Source organism: Hippopotamus amphibius, chromosome X (genome assembly GCF_030028045.1).
Source record: "Hippopotamus amphibius kiboko isolate mHipAmp2 chromosome X, mHipAmp2.hap2, whole genome shotgun sequence".
Lineage (NCBI taxonomy): Eukaryota > Metazoa > Chordata > Mammalia > Artiodactyla > Hippopotamidae > Hippopotamus > Hippopotamus amphibius.
In genome coordinates, this window is record NC_080203.1 from 38,025,676 (window position 1) to 38,045,940 (window position 20,265).

General features: G+C 37.2%; 1 pseudogene; it reads right to left on the reverse strand.

Annotated features, from left to right (window-relative positions):
• Nucleotides 1–17,499: 17,499 nt before the first annotated feature.
• Nucleotides 17,500–18,865, reverse strand: LOC130842397 (LIM/homeobox protein Lhx2-like; annotated as a pseudogene).
• Between the last annotated feature and the right edge of the window lie 1,400 nt (nt 18,866–20,265).

A 20,265-nucleotide genomic window follows, 5' to 3' on the forward strand; every position in this document is an offset into this window, starting at 1 on the left:
CAGAAAGACTCTTATACAACCAAGGCTGTAAAGAAAGATACACACGGAGTCAGGTTGGATGGGAAGAGGATTTATCAGGTCAGAATCTATGCCTATAGGCAGGGACGTGGAAGAGGAGAGGGATTACATAGGCTCGGAGATCCTCCTTGGGGTGTAAGCAGTTCAAACCACATATTGGGCCCCCAGCCCTGGGGTCTGACACTGGGAAGATGAGTCCCTTTAGCTGGTTTAAAAACTAGTGGGACTTACAGGATGGCTGTAAGAAAGCTAGACTCCACTTGTGAAGAGCACACACATGCTTGCTAACTCCCAGGAACAAGGAGGAAGATGCATACAGAACTGCCTGGGACTCTGGCCAGTTTCCCACGACCATCACAGCACATGGCCAAGCCCATCCCAGTGCCCAATCCAGCATCTCTAGCTACTGAGCAGCTCCACATAGAGAGAAGGATGCCATTTCTGAGGAGAGTGTGCACTTAGGGGGGTGGGTAACAGAGTCAGCTCTGACCCAGTATGGCATCCAAATGGGATGAGGGCAGCCATTAATAATGTTCATGTAGGTGACAGGTAGGTTGCAGTCTGGAACTCTGACTGATGTGCTGGGGTGATCCCAGCACATGCCCCAGCCTATGCCAAGTGCCTACTCTGGACCCATTTTGTTCCAGTGCTGCCCCTATCTGGGGAAAAGATGCTATTGCTAGAAGAGGAGAGAGAGCACACTTAGAGGAAATAGAACTACCTTGAATCAGACCCTCAAAGATTCTGCTCCAGTACCTTGGGACCTGAACTTGTCCCTGAGAGGGCAGAGATAGACACTGTACATAAGAGAAACCCCAGCTCACATCTGGCTCTGATTCCTCCATCTCTAGACTGACCTCCCACCAAGGTGACAGACATCAGCACACCCTGATGAAGATGCAAACCATGCTCACTTCAGATCTAGCTCTCCCACCAAAGCCAACAGACACATGGAGACTGCATAGAGATGCTCCCACACAAGGATACTTCTTCCAGACTGAGATAAGTAACTGCTTCACCTAATTTCATAGTGATATAGAAAGTTAAGCAAAATGAGAAGACAAAGATATTTGTTGTAAACTAAAGAAAAAGAAAAAAAAAACCTTGCCAAAACAACTAATTAAACAAAGATAAATAATTTACCAGGAGTCACTCCCATCAGGAAGCACACAGGAGGCTCCTAGATAGCTTCCTCCACAAGAGGGCAGACAGCAGTATCAAGCAGTATCAGCAGTATTTCGTCTTGTGGAACTGAAAACCACAGCCACAGAAAGATAGAGAAAATGAAAAAGCAGAGGACTTTGTACCAGATGAAGGGACAGGATAAAGCCCCAGAAAAACAACTAAATGAAGAGGAGATAAGCACCTTTCCAGAAAAAGAATTCAGAATAATGATAGTGAAGATGATCCAGGACTTTGAAAAAAGGCTGGATGCAAAGATCGAAAAGTTTACCAAAGACCTAGAAGAATTAAAGAGCAAACAAACAGAGATATGCAACACCATAACGGAAATGAAAAATACACTAGAAGGAACCAATAGCAGATTAACTGAGGCAGAAGGGCGAATAAATCACCTGGAAGACAGAATGGTGATACTCACTGATGCAGAAAAGAATAAAGAAAAAAGAATGAAAAGAACTGAAGACAGCCTAAGAGACCTCTGGGACAATGTTAAACACACCAACATTCGCATTATAGGGGTCCCAGAAGGAGAAGAGAGAGAGAAAGGACCTGAGAAAATACTGGAAGAGACTATAGTTGAAAACTTCCCTAACATGGGAAAGGAAATAGCTCCCCAAGTCCAGGAAGTGCAGAGAGTCCCAGGCAGGATAAATCCAAGGAGAAACACGTCAAGACATATAGTAGTCAAGTTGACAAAAAATGAAAGACAGAGAAATGTTATTAAAAGCAACAAGGGAAAAACAACAAACAACATACAAGGGAACTCCCATCAGGTTAACAGCTGATTTCTCAGCAGACACTCTGCAAGCCAGAAGGGAGTGGCATGATATATTTCAAGTGATGAAAGGGAAGAACCTCCAACCAAGAATACTCTATCCAGCAAGGATCTCATTCATATTCGAGGGAGAAATCAAAAGCTTTACAGACAAGCAACAGCTAAGAGAATTCAGCACAACCAAACCAGCCCTACAACAAATGCTAAAGGAACTTCTCTAAGTGGGAAACATAAGAGAAGAAAAGGACCTACAAAAACAACAACAAAACAATTAAGAAAATGGTAATAGGAACATACATATTGACAATTACCTTGAATGTAAATGGACTAAATGCACCAACCAGAAGATACAGACTGGCTGAATGGATACAAAAACAATACCCATATATATGCTGTCTACAAGAGACCCACTTCATACCTAGGGACACATACAGACGGAAAGTGAGGGGATGGAAAAAGATATTCCATGCAAATGGAAATCAAAAGAAAGCTGGAGTAGCAATACTCATATCAGATAAAATAGACTTTAAAATAAAAAATGTTACAAGATACAAGAAAGGACATTACATAAAGATCAAGGGATCCATCTAAGAAGAGGAGATAACAATTATAAATATATATGCACCCAATATAGGAGCACCTCAATACATAAGGCAAATGCTAACAACTATGAAAGAGGAAATGCAAGGCAGAAATAGAGACACAGGTGTAGAGAACAAACACATGGACACCAAGTGGGGAAAGCGTGGAAGGTTGGGGGGGAATGAACTGGGAGATTGGGACACCAAATTGTACACTCTAAATATATGCTGTTTATTGTCTGTTAACTGTATCTCAATAAAAGTTCTTAAAAAAAATTTTAAAAAAAGTAATAGCTAATAAAAAAAAAAAAAGAAATAAGCCCTCACCTGAGCATTGATCCTATATCATGGACCTGCCAGGTTTCTTTTATTGCCTCCTTTAATAACAATAACAATAATCTATGAAGAAGGTGTTATGTATTCAAGAGACCAGGGAACTGAGGCTCAGAATGTTGAAAAAATAATAATAATAATAATTTACCAGTAACAACTTCACAGCATCAGCAATAAGACTGATAGCTAAATTTGGGAAAAGAATAGGTGAAAATTTTAACAAAGAGCTAAAGATATGAAAAAGAACAAGTCAGAGCTGAAGAATACAATAACTGAAATGAAAAACAAACTAGTGGGAATTAACAGCAGACTAGGTTATACAGAAGAATGCATAAGTGATCTGAAAGATAGAATAATGGAAATCAATGAATCATAAGAGCAAAAAAGAACAATGATTTTTTTAAATTGAGAATAATTTAAGATACTTTGAGCATACTAACATCAAGCATACTAACATCAAGCATACTAACATTTGCATTATAGAAATCCCAGAAGGAGAAGAGAGAGATAAAGGGGTAGAAATAACCTTGATGAAATCATGGATGAAAACATATCAAAGAAGAAAAGAGATATTCAGGTATAGGAATCAGAAAGTCTCAAAAAAGATGAACTCAAAGAGATCCACACCTAGCTATACCACAAATGATATAGTAAAATTTAAAGAGAGAATTATAAAGGCAGCAAGAAAACAACAAAGACTCAGATACAAGGGAACCCCATAAGGCTCTCAGCTGATTTTTCTGCAGAAAATTTGCAAGCAAGAAGGGAGTGGGATGATATATTTAAAGTGCTGAATGTGGAAAACATTCAACCTAGGACATTTTACCTAGAAAGTTATCATTTAGCATTTCAGGAGACATAAAAAAACTTCTCAGAAAAGCAAAAACTAAAAGAGTTCATCAATACTAAACTAAACCTAAAAAATATGTTTAAAGGATCTTCTCAAAGTGGAAAAGCAAAGACTACAAAGAGATATAACAACTTACAGGAGAGGAAAATTCCCATTCATAAAGAAAAATATATGATAAAAGCTGTGGTTTAACCACTTAACCTAGTACAAAGATTAAAACACAAAAATTGTAGAATCAACTATAACTATAATAAAGGAATAAGCATAAAGATGTAAAATATGACATCAAAAACACAAAATGAGGGGGAGGGGAGTAAAAATGTAGATTTTTACAAAAATGTTTTTGACTTAAATGAGTATCAGTTTAAAGTAAGTAGATATAGCTATAAGTCAGTATATATGAAATCCATAGTAACCACTAATCAAATACTTAAAATACAGATATGCAAAAACTAGAGAGAAAGGAACACAAGTGTAACACTAAAGAAAATCATCAAATGGTAAGAAGAAGAAGAGAAAAGAACACAGAAGAACTACAAAAACTACCAGAAAACAAATAACAAAATGGCAATAACTGCGTACCTATCAATGATCATTGTAAATGTCAACGGACTAAATGCTCTGATCAAAAGACAAAGAGTGGCTGATTGGATAAAGAAAAAAAAACAAGACCTATCAATATGCTACTTAAAAGATACTCACTTGAGAGCTAAAGAGATACACAGACTGAAAGTGAGAAAATGGAAAATGATATTTCATGCAAATGGAAATGAAAAGAAAGATGGGGTAGCAACCCTCATATCAGACAAAGTAGTCTTTAAAACAAAGTCTATAACCAAAGACAAAGAAGGGCATTATACAATGATAAAGGGATTAATACAAGAAAAGAATATAACATTTGTTAACATGTATGCACCTAATATATAAGCATATAAAAATTTAAAGCAATTATTAACAGTTATAAAGGGAGAAATTGACAATAATATGCTAATAGTAGGTGATTTTAACAATCCACTTTTATCAATGGCCAGATCATCCAGACATAAAATTAAAAAGGGGGGCAGAGTCAAGATGGCGGCATGGGAAGACATGGAGATTGCGTCTCTCCACAAAGAGAACAGTTACCAGAGGCCAGCGGGGGACCTGAGGCCCAAGCAGACCGCAGGAACCTCGCAGCAACCAGCTTGTGGGATTTGGATGAACAAGTCCAGCGTCAGTCCTGTGTTCCTGAGGTGGGAGCTCTGAGGCCAAAACATCGGACTAACAGGGAAACCCAGTTCCCAGGAAATATCCTTTACCGTGAGGTTTCCCAGAGGTTCTCAACTTAACACCAAGACCCAGCAGGAACACAATCCCGCCCATCCAATGTGGGGGGGAAATGAGACGACAAAAAAATATGCCACAGATGAAGGAACAAGGTAAAAATATACAAGACAAATAAATGAAGAGGAAATCAGAAAATTGCCTGAAAAAGAATTCAGAGTTATGATAGTAAAGATGATCCAAAATCTACAAGAAACAGTTAAAAAGGAATCAGAAGAACTAAAGAGCAAACAAACACTACTAGATAACAAAATAACTGAAATTAAAAATACTCTAGATGGTATAAACAGAAGAATAACTGAGGCAGAAGAACAAATAAGTGAGTTGGAAGATAGGATGGGGGAAATAACTGCCACAGCACATGAAAAAGAAAAAAGAATAAAAAGAATGGAAGACAATCTCAGAGACCTTGGTGATAACATTAAGCACACCAACATTCGAATCGTAGGCATCCCAGAAGAAGAAGAAGAAAAGAAAGGGTCTGAGAAAATATTTGAAGAGGTTATAGTGGAAAACTTCCCCAGCATGGGAAAGGAAATAATTAATCAAGTCCAAGAAGCACAGAGAGTCCCATACAGAATAAACCCAAGGAGAAATACACCGAGGCACATATTAATAAAACCAACAAAAATTAAACACAAAGAAAAAATATTAAAAGCAGCAAGAGAAAAGCAGCAAATAACATATAAGGGAAAAGCCATAAGGATAACAGCTGACCTTTCTACAGAAACCCTGCATGCCAGAAGGGAGTGGCAGGATATATTGAAAGTCCTGAGAGAGAAAAACCTACAGCCAAGAATACTCTACCCAGCAAGAATCTCGTTCAGATTTGACGGAGAAATCAAAAGCTTTCCAGTCAAGCAAAAGTTAAGAGAATTCAGCACCACCAAACCAACCTTACAACAAGTGCTAAAGGAACTTTTCTAAAGAGAAAATACAAGAGAAGGAAAAGACCTACAAAAACAAACCCAAAACAATTAAGAAAATGGTAATAGGAATATACATGTCAATAATCACCTTAGATGTAAATGGATTAAATGCTCCAACCAAAAGACACAGACTGGCTGAATGGATACAAAAACAAGACCCTTCTATATGCTGCCTACAAGAAACCCACTTCAGACCAAGGGATACATATAGACTGAAAGTAAAGGGATGGAAAAAGATATTCTATACAAATGGAAGCCAAAAGAAAGCTGGAGTAGCAATACTCATATCAGACAAATTAGAATTTAAAATAAAGACTATTACAAGAGACAAGGAAGGACACTACATAATGATCAAGGGATCAATCCAAGAAGAAGATATAACAATTGAAAATATCTATGTACCCAACATAGCAGCACCTCAATACATAAGGCAAATGCTAACAGCCACAAAAGGAGACATCGACAGTAACACAATAATAGTAGGAGACGTTAACACCCCACTTACATCAATGGACAGATCATCCAAACAGAAAATAAATAAGGACACACAAGCTTTAAATGACACATTAGACCATCTCAACTTAATTGATATTTATAGGACATTCCATCCAAAAACAACAGAATACATTTTCTTCTCAAGTGCACATGGAACATTCTCCAGGATAGATCACATCCTGGGTCACAAATCAAGCCTTGGTAAATTCAAAAAAGTTGAAATTGTATCAAGCATTTTCTCTGACCACAATGCCATGAGACTAGATATCAATTACAGGAAAAAATCACTAAAAAATACAACCACATGGAGACTAAACAATATGCTATTAAACAACCAAGAAATCACCAAAGAAATCAAAGAGGAAATCAAAAAATACCTAGAAACAAATGACAATGAAAACACAATGACCCAAAACTTATGGGATGCAGCAAAAGCAGTCCTAAGAGGGAAGTTTATAGCAATACAGTCCTACCTTAAGAAACAAGAAAAATATCAAATAAACAACCTAACCTTTCACCTAAAACAATTAGAGAAAGAAGAACAAAAAAAACCCAAAGTGAGCAGAAGGAAAGAAATCATAAAGATCAGATCAGAAATAAAGGAAAAAGAAAGGAAGGAAACAATAGCAAAGATGAATAAAACTAAAAGCTGGTTCTTTGAGAAGATTAACAAAATTGATAAACCATTAGCCAAACTTATCAGGAAAAAAAGGGAGAAGATGCAAATCAACAGAATTAGAAATGAAAAAGGAGAAGTAACAACGGACACCACAGAAATACAAAAGATCATAAGAGACTACTACAAGCAACTGTATGCCAATAAATTGGATAACCTGGAAGAAATGGATAAATTCTTAGAAAAATACAATCTTCCAAAACTGAACGAGGAAGAAATAGAACATGTGAACAGACTAATCACAAGTACGGAAATTGAGACTGTGATTAAAAATCTCCCAACAAACAAAAGCCCAGGGCCACATGGCTTCACAGTCAAATTCTATCAAACATTTTGAGAAGAGCTAACACCTATTCTTCTCAAACTCTTCCACATTATAGCATAAGGAGGAACATTCCCAAACTCATTCTACAAGGGCACCAACACCCTGATACCAAAACCAGGCAAAGATGTCACAAAAAAAGAAAATTACAGACCAATATTGCTGATGAATATAGGTGCAAAATTCCTCAACAAAATACTAGCTAACAGAATCCAACAGCACATTAAAAAGATTTTACACCATGATCAAGTGGGGTTTATCCCTGGAATGCAAGGATTTTTCAATATACGCAAATCAATCAATGTGATACACCATATTAATAAATTGAAAGATAAAAACCATACGATAATCTCAATGGATGCAGAAAAAGATTTTGACAAAATTCAACATCCATTTATGATAAAAACTCTCCAGAAAATGGGCATAGAAGGAAATTACCTCAACATCATAAAAGCCATATATGACAAACCAATAGCCAACATCGTCCTAAATGGTGAAAAACTGAAAACATCCCCTCTAAGGTCAGGAACAAGACAGGGGTGTCCACTCTCACCATTATTATTCAACATAGTTTTGGAAGTGTTAGCCACAACAATCAGGGAAGAAAATGAAATAAAAGGAATCCAGATTGGAAAAGAACAAGTAAAATAGTCACTTTTTGCAGATGACATGATATTATATATAGAAAACCCTAAAGATTCTACCAGAAAACTGCTAGAACTAATTGATGAATTTAGTAAAGTAGCAGGATACAAAAGTAATGCGCAGAAATCTGCATTCCTATACACTAACAATGAAAGAACAGAAAGAGAAATTAAGGAAACTCTTCCATCTACCATTGCACCAAAAAGAATAAAATACCTAGGAATAAATCTTCCTAAGGAGGCAAAAGGCCTGTATGCAGAAAACTATAAGAAATTGATGAAAGAAATCAAAGATGACACAAACAGATGGAGGGACATACCATGTTCTTGGATTGGAAGAATCAACATTGTGAAAATGACTGTCTTACCCAAAGCAATTTACAGATTCAATGCAATCCCTATCAAATGACCAATGGCATTTTTCACAGAACTAGAACAAGAAATCTTACGATTTGTATGGAAACACAAAAGACTCCAAATAGCCAAAGCAATCTTGAGAAGGGAAGAGGGAGTTGGTGGAATTAGGCTTCCTGGCTTCAAACTATACTATAAGGCCATAGTGATCAAGACAGTATGGTATTGGCACAAAAACAGAAAGGAAGGTCAATGGAACAGAATAGAGAACTCAGAGATAAACCCAAGCACATATGGGCAGCTTATCTTTGACAAAGGAGGCAAGAATATGCAATGGAAAAAAGACAGCCTCTTCAATAAGTGGTGCTGGGAAAATTGGACAGCAACATGTAAAAGAATGAAATTGGAACACTTCCTAACACCATACACAAAAATAAACTCCAAATGGATTCAAGACCTACATGTAAGGCCAGACACTATCAAACTCCTAGAGGAAAATATAGGCAGAACACTCTATGACATCTATCAAAGCAAGATCCTTTTTGACCCACCTCCTAGAATCAGGGAAATAAAATCAAGAATAAACAAATGGGACCTCATGAAACTTAAAAGCTTTTGCACAGCGAAAGAATCCATAAACAAGACAAGAAGACAACCCTCAGAATGGGAGAAAATACTTGCCAATGAAGCAACGGACAAAGGATTAACCTCCAAAATATACAAGCAGCTCATACAGCTTAATACCAAAAAAGCAAATAACCCAATCCACAAATGGGCAGAAGACCTAAATAGACATTTCTCCAAAGAAGACATACAGATGGGCAACAAATGCATGAAAAGATGCTCAACATCACTAATTATTAGAGAAATGCAAGTCAAAGCCACCATGAGGTATCACCTCACACCAATCAGAATGGCCATCATCACAAAGTCTAGAGACAATAAATGTTGGAGAGGGTGTGGAAGAAAAGGAACTCTCCTGCACTGTTGGTGGGATCGTAAGCTGGTAAAGCCACTACGGAAAACAGTTTGGAGATTTCTTAAAAAACTAAAAATAGAACTACCATATGACTCAGTAATCCCACTACTGGGCATATTCCCAGAGAAAACCATGATCCAAAAAGAAACAAGTAGCATAATGTTCATTGCAGCACTATTTACAATAGCCAGGACATGGATACAGCCTAGATGCCCATAAACAGATGAATGGATAAAGAAGATGTGGCACATATATACAATGGAATATTACTCAGCCATAAAAAGGAATGAAATTGAACTATATGTCATGAGGTGGATAGACCTAGAGTCTGTCATACAGAGTGATGTAAGCCAGAAAGAGAAAAACAAATACTGTATGCTAACACTTACATATGGAATCTGAAGAAATGGTACTGATGAAACCAGTGACAAGCAAGAGTGGAGATACAGAAGTAGAGAATGGATTTGAGGACACGGGGCTGGGGTGAGGGGCAAAGGGGAATTTGGGATGAGGTGAGAGAGTAGCATAGACATATTTACACTACCAGCTGTAAAATAGATAGCTAGTGGGAAGTTGCTGTATAACAAAAGGAGATCAACTTCATGGGAGATGCCTTGGAGGGCCAGGACAGGGAGGGTGGGGGGGAGTCGCGGGAGGGAGGGAATATGGAGATATGTGTGTAGATGCAGCTAATTCACTTTGATGTACCTCAGAGATGGGTACAAGAGTGTAAAGCAAATATATTCCAATAAAGAGTTTAAAAAAAATTAAAAAGGAAACAAATGTCTTAAATGATACATTAGAATTATTGGACTTAATAGATGTCTAGAGGAAATTCCACCCCTATACAGCAGAATACACCTCCTTTTTAAGTGTACAACGAACATTCTCTGGGATAGATCACATGCTAGGCCACAAAACAAGTATCAACAAATTTGAGGACAAAAATTATATGAAGCATTTTTTCCAACCACAATCGTATGAGACTAGAAATCAATCAGAAGAAAAATGGGAAAAATACAAATACGTGGAGACTAAACAACATTCTACTAAAACACAATTGGTTCAATGAATGAATCAAAGTGGAAATCAGAAAATAGCTTGAGTTCCTCATGTTCCTAATGAAATTATCTTGGCATCATCTCAGCCCTTAAAAAAAAGGAAAGGAAAATAGCTTCAGATAAATGAAAATAAAAGCACAACTTTCTAAAATCTATGGAATGCTAAAAGTAGTTCTAAGAGGGAAGTACATAGTGATACAAGGATTACTCAAAAAAAAAAAAAAGAAAAAAGAAAATCACAAATAAACAACCTAACTTACCACCTAAAAGGATTAGAAAAAGAAGAACAAACAAAACTTAAAGTGAGCAAAAGGAAGGAAATGATAAAGATCAGAGAGAAAATAAATATTTTTCAAAACTAGAAAAAAAATCAATAAAACCAAGAAGTAGATTTTTGAAAGGATAAGCAAAGTTGACAAACCTCTGGCTGGCCATGTTCACCAAGAGGAAAATAGATAGGACTCAAATAAACTAAATAATAAATGAAAGAGGAGAAATAACAATCTATACTACAGAAATACAAAGAAAAATCATAAGAGAATAATATAAACATATGCCATATGACAACAAAATGGACAACCTAGAAGAAATGGACAAGTTTCTAGTAACACAGAGCCTGCCAAAACTGAATCAAGAAGAAACAGTTAATTTGAACAGACCCATCAACACAAGTGAAATAGAATCAAAAATTTTAAAAAGTCCCTGCAAACAAAACTCCAGGGCCAGATGGCTTCACCTGGGGAAATCTACCAAACATACAAAGAACGTATAACTATCCTTCTCAAACTCTTCCAAAAGAATGAAGATGAGGGAACACTCCCAAATTCATTCTATGAAGCCACCATCACCCTGATATCAAAACCAGACAAAGACACTACCCAAAATACAAAACTATAGGCCAATATCTTTAATGAATGTAGTTGCAAAAATCCTCAACAAAATATGAGCAAACCAAATCAGCATTACATAAAAAGGATCATACACCATGATCAAATTGGATTCACTCCAGGGTCACGAGGATGGTTCAACATACTCAAATCAATTGGTGTCATACACCCTATCAACAAAAGAAAAAAATTATGTGATCATCTCAATAGATGCAGAAAAGGCATTTGATAAAATTAAACATCCATTCTTGATAAAAACTCTCACTAAATTGGGTATAAAGGGAACAAATCTCAACATAATAAAAGCCATTTATGACAAACCCACAGCCAATGTAATACTCAAAGATGAAAAGCTGAAAACGTTCCTGCTAAATTTAGGAATAAGACAAGGATGTCCACTCTCACCACTTCTATTCAACTTAGTATTGGAAATACCAGACACAGCAATCAGACAAGAAAAAGAAATAAAAGGTTTCCAAATTGAAAGTGAAAAAGGAAAATTTTCACTATATGCAGGAGACATGATATTCTATGCAGAAAACAGCAAATACTTCACACAAAAACTATTACAACTGATAAATGAATTCAGCAAGGTAGCAGGACATAAGATTAATATACAGAAATTTTACACTAACAATGAAATATCAGAAAGAGAAAGTAAATAAACAATCCTGTTTAAAATTGAATTAAAAAACTATCTAGGAATAAACCTCATCAAGGAGATGAAAGACATATATGCTGAGAACTCTAAAACACTGGTAAAGGAAATAGAAGATGATTGAAAGAAATGGAAAGATATCCCATGCTCTTTGATTGGAAGAATTAATAAAGGTGAAATGGCAATACTAACCAAAGCAATCTACAGATTTAATGCAATCCCTATCAAATTTCCTATGACAATTTTCACAGAACTAGAAAAAAGATCCTAAAATTTATATGGAACCACAAAAGATGCAGAATTGCAAAAGTGATCCTGAGGAATAAGAACAAAGCTAGAGGCCTAACCCTTCCAGACTTCAGAGAATTCTACAAAGCTACAGTAATCAAAACAGCATGATATTGGCATAAGAACAGACATATAGATCAATGGAACAGAATACAGAGCCCCCAAATAAACTCATACACCTATGATCAGCTAATCTTCAACAAAGGAAGCAAAAATGTACAGTGGAGAAAAGACAGTCTCTTCAGCAAGCAGTGGGAAAGCTGGACAGCTGCATGTAAATCAATGAAGTTAGGACACTCCCTCATACCATAAACAAATATAAACTCATAACAGATTAAAGACTTAAACATAAGACATGACACCATAAAACTCCTAGAAGAGAACAGGCAAAATATTCTCAGACATAAATCATAGCAATGTTTTCTTAGATCAGTCTCCCATGGCAAAAAAAACATACGGTACCTAATAAAACTTACAAGTTTTTGCACAGCAAAGGAAACCATAAACATAATGAAAAGACAAGCTACATACTGGGAAAAAAATATTTGCAAACGATGAGACCAACAAGGGCTTTATTTTCAAAGTATACAAAGAGCTCATACAACTCAATATCCAAAAAACAAACAACCCATGAATAAAATGGGCAGCAGACCTAAATAGTTATTTCTCCAAAGAAGACATACAACAATAGGCACATGAAAAGATGCTCAACATTGCTAATTATTAGAGAACTGCAAATCAAAACTACAATGAGGTATCAGCTCACACAAGGCAGAATGGCCATCATCAAAAAGTCTTTAAATAATAAATTCGGGAGGGGGTGTGGAGTAAAGGGAACCCTCCTACACTGTTGATGGGAATATAAATTGGTGCAGCCACTATAGAAAACACTATGGAGGTTTTTCTTAGAAACTTAGAATAGAGTTAAAATATGATCCAGCAATTCCACTCCTGGGCATGAATCTGGAAACGATGAAAACTTTAATTCAAAAAGATACATGCACCCCAGTGTTCAATAGCAGCAATATTTATAATAGCCAAGAGGTAAAAGCAACCTAAGTGTCCATCAACACATGAATGGAGAAAGATGGGGGATATATATATACAACAGACTGTTACTCAGCCATAAAAAGGAATAATTTTTGTTTTCATTTTCAGAAACATGGATGGACCTAGAGATATCATACTAAAGTTAGACAGAGACAGACAAATATCATATGATATCACTTGTATGTGGAATCCAAAAAATAATACAAATGAGCTTATTTACAAAACAGAAATGGACTAACAGACATAGAAAACAAACTTGCGGTTATCAAAGGGGAAGGGTGGTAAATGGATAAATTAGGAGTATGGGATTAACAGATACACACTACTATATGTAAAATGGATAAACAAGGATTTACTGTATAACACAGGTAACAATATTCCATATCTTGTAATGATGTATAATGGAAAAAATCAAATATATATATATATATTCATTCTTTGGTGTGTGTGTCTATATATATATATATATATATATATATATATTTCCAAATCACTTTGCTGTACACCTGAAACTAATACAATGTTGTAAATCAACTACAGTTCAGTAAAAATAAATACCAAAATACCTAGGAATAAACTTATCCAAGGAGATTAAAGACCTATACTTTAAAAACTATAAGACATTAATAAAGTAAATTAAGATGATACAAAGAAATGGAAAGACATCTCATGTTCATGGAATAGAAGAGTTAATATTGTTAAAATGTCCATAGTACTCTATGCAATCTACAGACTTGATGCAATCCTATCAGAATACACCATGACAATTTTCACAGAACTAGAACAAATAATTATAAAATGTGTACAGAACTACAACAGACACAGAATAGCTAAAGCAATCAAAAAAAAAAAAAAAAGCTTGAGGTGTGCTCCCTGACTTCAGACTATACTATAAAGCCACAGTAATCAAAACAGTATGGTATTGGCACAAAAACAGACACATAGATAATAAAATAGCCCAGAAACAAACCCATACACATATGGTCAATTAATCTACAACAAAGGAATCAAGAATACAAAATAGGGAAAAATAGTCTCTTCAATAAGTGGTGCTGGGAATACAAGACAGCTACATGTAAAAGAATGAAATTGGAACATTTTCTCACACCATATACAAAAATAAACTCAAAGCAATTAAAGACCTAAATGTAAGACCACAAATTATAAAACTCCTAGAAGAAAACAGGCAGAACAGTCTTTGACATAAGTCTTAGAAATATTTTTAAATCTGTCTCCTAAGGCAAAGGAAACAAAAGCAAAACAAAGAAACAAACAAAAATCTTTGCACAGCAAATGAAGTCATCAATAAAATGTAAAACAACCTACTGAATGGGAGAAAATATATGCAAATTATATGATTGATAAGGTGTTAATATCCAAAATATAGAAAGAGCTCATAAAAATAAATTGCTAAAAACCAAACATCTCGACTAAAAAAACTGGCAGAAGAACTGAAGAGACATTTTTCCAAAGAATACATACAGATGGGAAACAGGCAGATAAGAAGATGATCAGCATCACTAACCATCAGAGAAAGGCAAATAGAAACCTCAATGAGTTATTACCTCACACCTGTCAGAATGGCTATCATCAAAAAGACCACAAATAAACATTGGCAAGGATGTGGAGAAATGACAATCCTTGTACACTGTTGGTAGGAACATAAACTGGTGTGGCTATTATGGAAAATAGTATGGAAGTTTCTCAAAAAACTAAAAATAGAACTATTGCATGATCCAGCAATTTCACTCCTGGGTATGTATCTGGAAAAAATGTAAATACTAATTTGAAAAGATGCATGCACCCCAGTGTTCACAGCAGCATGATTTACAATTGTCAAGATATGGAAACAACCTAAGTGTCCAGCAAGAGATAAATGGATAAAAAATGATGGATTTATATATGAATATGACTCAGCCATAAAAAAGAAATTCTGCCATTTGCAACAACATGGATGGACGTGAAGGGTATTATGCTTAGTGAAATAAGTCAGATAAACACACATACTGTATATTATTACTTATATGTGGAATATAAAGAATAAACACATGAACACAACAAAACAGAAATAAGCTGACAGATATAGCAAATAAACTAGTGGCTACCAGTGTGGAGAGGAAAGGAGTGAGGGGCAAGCAGGGGTAGGAAATTTAGAGGTACAAATTACTATGTATAAAATAAATAAGCTACAAGGATATATTGTACAGTACAGAGAATATAACCAATATTTTACAGTAACTTTAAATGGAGTATCATCTATAAAATATTGAATCACTATGTTGTATACCTAAAACTAAGATAATATTGTAAATCAACTATACTTCAATAAAATATTGTGGATAATTAGTATCTTAATATTGAGTGATTATGAGAACAGTATATGATTCATGAGAACAATATATCTTTCTAAATATTTAGGTCTACTTTAAATTTTCTCAGCAATGCTTTTTAGCTTTCATTGTATAGGTCTTGCACATTTTTTGTCAGATTAATCCCTAAGTATTTAGCATATTTTGATACCACTGTTAATGGCATTGTTTCTCCACTGCAGTTTGATTGTTGCTAGTATTGATATATAAAAATATAACTGATTTTTGTTAATATTCTATCCTGAATATCTGCTAAATCCCATTAGTATTTCTAGCAGCTTTTTTTTTGTAGATTCCATCATATTTTGTACATAAAAGATCATATAGTCTTAAAATAATGACAGTTTTAGTTTTAGTTATTCCTTTTCTATCTGGATTCCTTTTTCTTGCCTTATAATCGTGGATGGAGCTGTCAGCCTACTGTAGAACATGAGTGCTAAAAGATGGCATACTTGAATTTTTCATGATCTCAAGGCAAAAACATTGAGGCTTTCACCTTTACATATGATGTTAGCTTTAATTTTTTGCTGGTAAACTGTATCAAGTTGAAAATTTTTCCTTCTATTCCTGGTTTCCTGAGAATTTTTATCAGGAATGGACAGTGGATTTTTTCAAATGCTTTATCTGTGTTTATTATGATCATCATATGGTTGTTTTTTTAATCTCTCAATATGGTGAATTAGATTGACAGACGTAATGTTAAGCCAGTCTTGAATTTGTTTTGTCATGACATACATTTTATATATACTTGGAAACAATTCACTAAAATTTTGTTCAGAATTTTTGCATCCATTTTCATGAGGAATACCTATCTATAGTTTCCTTGTGCCGTCTTTGTCTGGTTTTGTTATCAGAGTAATGCTGGCCTCGGAATGAATTGGGAAGCATTCCCTTCTCTTCAATTTTCTGGAAGAGTTTATTTAGCATTGGTTTCATTTCTCCATTAAATGTTTGGTATAATGTACCAGTGAAACCACTTGACCCTGTAATTTCTTTCTAGAAATATTTTTAACTAAAAGTGCTATTTTAATAGGTATAGGGCTAGTCATTCTAGTTCTTTTTTAGTGAACTTTGGTAGTTTGTCCTTCAAGGAATTTATCCACTTCCTCTACTTTGTTGAACTTATCTGCATAAGTTGTACTAGTATTCCAGTATTATGATATTTTTTCCAATAAGTGGTTTTATTACTGGTTAGATTTTACAAATTCTGATATTCCAACAGACTTCCACCTTAAAATTCTAAAACAACAAAGTGACCGTTGGAGGGGATTTGATTTCTTTTTCCTTTTTTTTTTCTTTTTAGGACTATTCAAAGTAACAAATTTTTTTTTAACATTTTTGCTCTGGTCATAAATATACAGAGAGAAAAAGAGAGAGAGAAAAATGAACAAGTCACCCAAATATGAAAGAGTATTCCTAAGGCACGTGGCAATCTTTGAAACTACAGACATTGTAGCCAACTTAAATTATTTGTTGTTTTTCCTCGCTCAGTCCACAAAACTGTAAAGTGACACAAATGTTCTGTTGCAGATCTTCCAAGTAATCCCAGTCCACACCGATGCATCAGCTGGGGGGCACAATTATCTTCTTCCTCAGTTTCCACGTGAGATCCTAAAATGTGGTTAGTTAGTTGCTCAAAACCTCTATTTTAAAATACACTTGGAATTCAACTAAAAATTTCTTTTTTAAAGAAATTGTGGGGCGGGGGCAGGGGGCCGAGAGTCGTTAAAAAATGTTGGTAAGAGTCTTTTGCGAGGGGCTGTAAGGCTCACGGCCCTCCAGGTTGCCAGGCACAGAAGTTAAGACCGACGTCACAATCAATAGGGTGGGGCTAGTCAAGTCTGTGAGGGTAGTGGGCGTGGTGGAGGGGCTGAGCCAGGCGTTGGACAGCTCCAAGGCACGGCGTCTGAGTCTATATCTCTGCCTCTGTTTAACTTGTCCACACCTGTGTTTTCCTGCCGGGAAGACGCTGCACCTGAACTTGGCCCGGGCATTCTGAAATCAGACATAGCATTTCTATTTTTTTTTCGAAGATTCACACAAACCAAATTTTGATCATTTTTCACCATGGTTGAGAGATTTGTTTTTTCGGCAGCCACCTTTAAGCAGGCAAGAGATCCCACAAGTTCTTGCTGGTACCATTTTTCAAGTTTTCCATGGTAAGTCTGGAGGACCCGCTTGGTGAGGCCAGTCTTTTGTGTGAGCTGCTTCAAGTCCTTGGTGTTGGGGTTGTGGTTAATGGCAAAGTAAGACTTCATGGTCTGAAGCTGGTGGCGCTTGAAGGAGGTGAGCATGCACTTCGTCATCTGGCTGCTCTCCTATGGCTGGTCGCGGTCCAGGAGCTCTGCGTCGTTCTCATTGCAGTTCAGTGCAGCCTTGTAGGCCTCCATATCCACCCTGGGCCCAGGGCCCTTGTGCTTCCTTGGCTGTCCCTTCTGCACCATGCCCACGCCATTGTAGTAGGGAAGACCCAGAGGGTTGGCAACAGTTGCACCCAGCCCCATGCTCTTGGCCACGGTGGCTGCCGCTGCTGTGGCCACCACATAGACGTGGTTGAAATGCACAGGGTACTGGCCCTGCAGCGGCTCCTTGAAGTGCAAGCAGCAGTAGACCAGGCTGTCCTTCATGCTAAAGTGGTCACTCATGGTCAGCATCTTGTTACACACGGTGCACATGAAGCAGGTAAGGTGATAAACTAAGTCCCGAGCTCGCATCACCATCTCTGAGGTCAAGATGCCCACATGGCAGCAGGCCCAGCGCTGAACAGAAAACCACCTGCAGTAGTCTCCCTTGCAGTAGACTTCCATCCTTGCTGAAACAGGTGAGCTCCAACTCCAGGTTGAGCTTGCACTTGCAGCACTTGAGGCAGCGCATGTGCCACTGCTTGTAATCAGCAGGTAATAGCAGTCGGAGATCTTGTCTCCGCAGCCTGCGCACAGCACAGCGTGGTCACTGCTGATGGACGGCATGGTCATCCCCGTGTTGCCATGGTCGCTGGTGGAGCTGATGGTGGAGCCTCGCTCTTGGCCCTGCGGTTCATCTATTCCATGACCCCATGCACCTCAGGACCCGACAGACTGTAGAACAGCATCACTGCGGGATCGGAGGCCAGTTTCCTCCGCTGGAGGGCTTGTCCCCTCCTACCTCACCCCACCCCCAGCTTCCTGGTGCTCCCTGCACTAACAGGCCAGTGCATCACCACCGCAGCCCCAGCCCCTCCCCAGCTTGGCTGTGCCCCCAGGCTGGGCTCCAGGGCAGCTACATCGCGGGGCCCTGGGCAGCGGTGCCAAAGCCAGGGTCACAAGGGCACGGGGTGGGGAGATGCAGGAAGGGGCGGGAGACCAGGGCAGAGGTCTGTGCCTGCTGCAGGTGCTTTCACGCCATGGGCGTCACCAGCCCAGTTTTAGCGCCCCAGGCTGGTGCAAAGCAGGAGCGAAAACTCTGCCCAAGGTGGCGACAGCTGTGGTCAGAGCTCACCGGAGAGCGACTAGGTGCATGCAGTGGCCCAGCTGCCTGGACCTATCCCCTCCCCGGGGTGTGCCCCCAGCCCAAGGCGACCCACTTAGGCACTGGGTCGGCTACTGGAGTAGGGGTTTCTTCAAAGCCAGCGAGTCAAGCAGAGACACCGGGAGAATTGAAGAGGAGGAGGAAGAGGAGGTGGAGGAGGAGGAGGTGGAGGTGGAGGAGGAGGAGGTGGAGGTGGAGGAGGAGGAGGTGGAGGAGGAGGAGAAAAAGGAGGAGGAGTCAGTATTACTATTTTAATATCTGTAAAAACTCCTTAGTGATGTTGTCTTCTCTCTGCTTCCTTCACCAATCTGGCTAGAAGTTTATCATATTTTTTATATTCTCAAAGAACTAGCTCTTGGTTTCAATGATTTTCTCCATTGTTTTCCATTTTCTTCATTGATTTCTGCTCTGATATTTATTATTTTGTTTCTTTGGCTTACTTTGGACTTACTTAGCTCTTTTCTAATTTTTTAAGATAGAATTTCAGGTAATTGATTTGAGATCCTTCTTTTCTAATTTAGGCATTTGATGCCATAAACTTCCCTCTAAATATTGCTTTAGTTGCAAGCTTTAAATTTTGATATTTTGTTTTCTTTTCCACTAAATTCACAACACTTTTAAATTTCGTTTTCCAATTTCTCTTTTGGACCATAGATCACTTGAAACCGTATTTTGTTTCTCAACAATTGCAGATTCTCTCAATATTATTCTGTTATTGATTTCTAATATAATTCCATCATGGTCAGATATGCTTTGTATGACGACTTTTATTTTAATATATAGAGAATTTTTATGGCCCAGAATATGGTCTACTTTAGTAAATGTTCAATGTGTACTTGAAAAGAATGTATATACTGATGTTCTTAGATGGAATAGTCTGAAAAAGTCAATTTGATCAAGTTGTTGATAGTGTTCAAGTCTTTACATTCTTACAATTGTTCTATATACACGCAATATCAAATATTAAGAGAGGAATGTTGAATC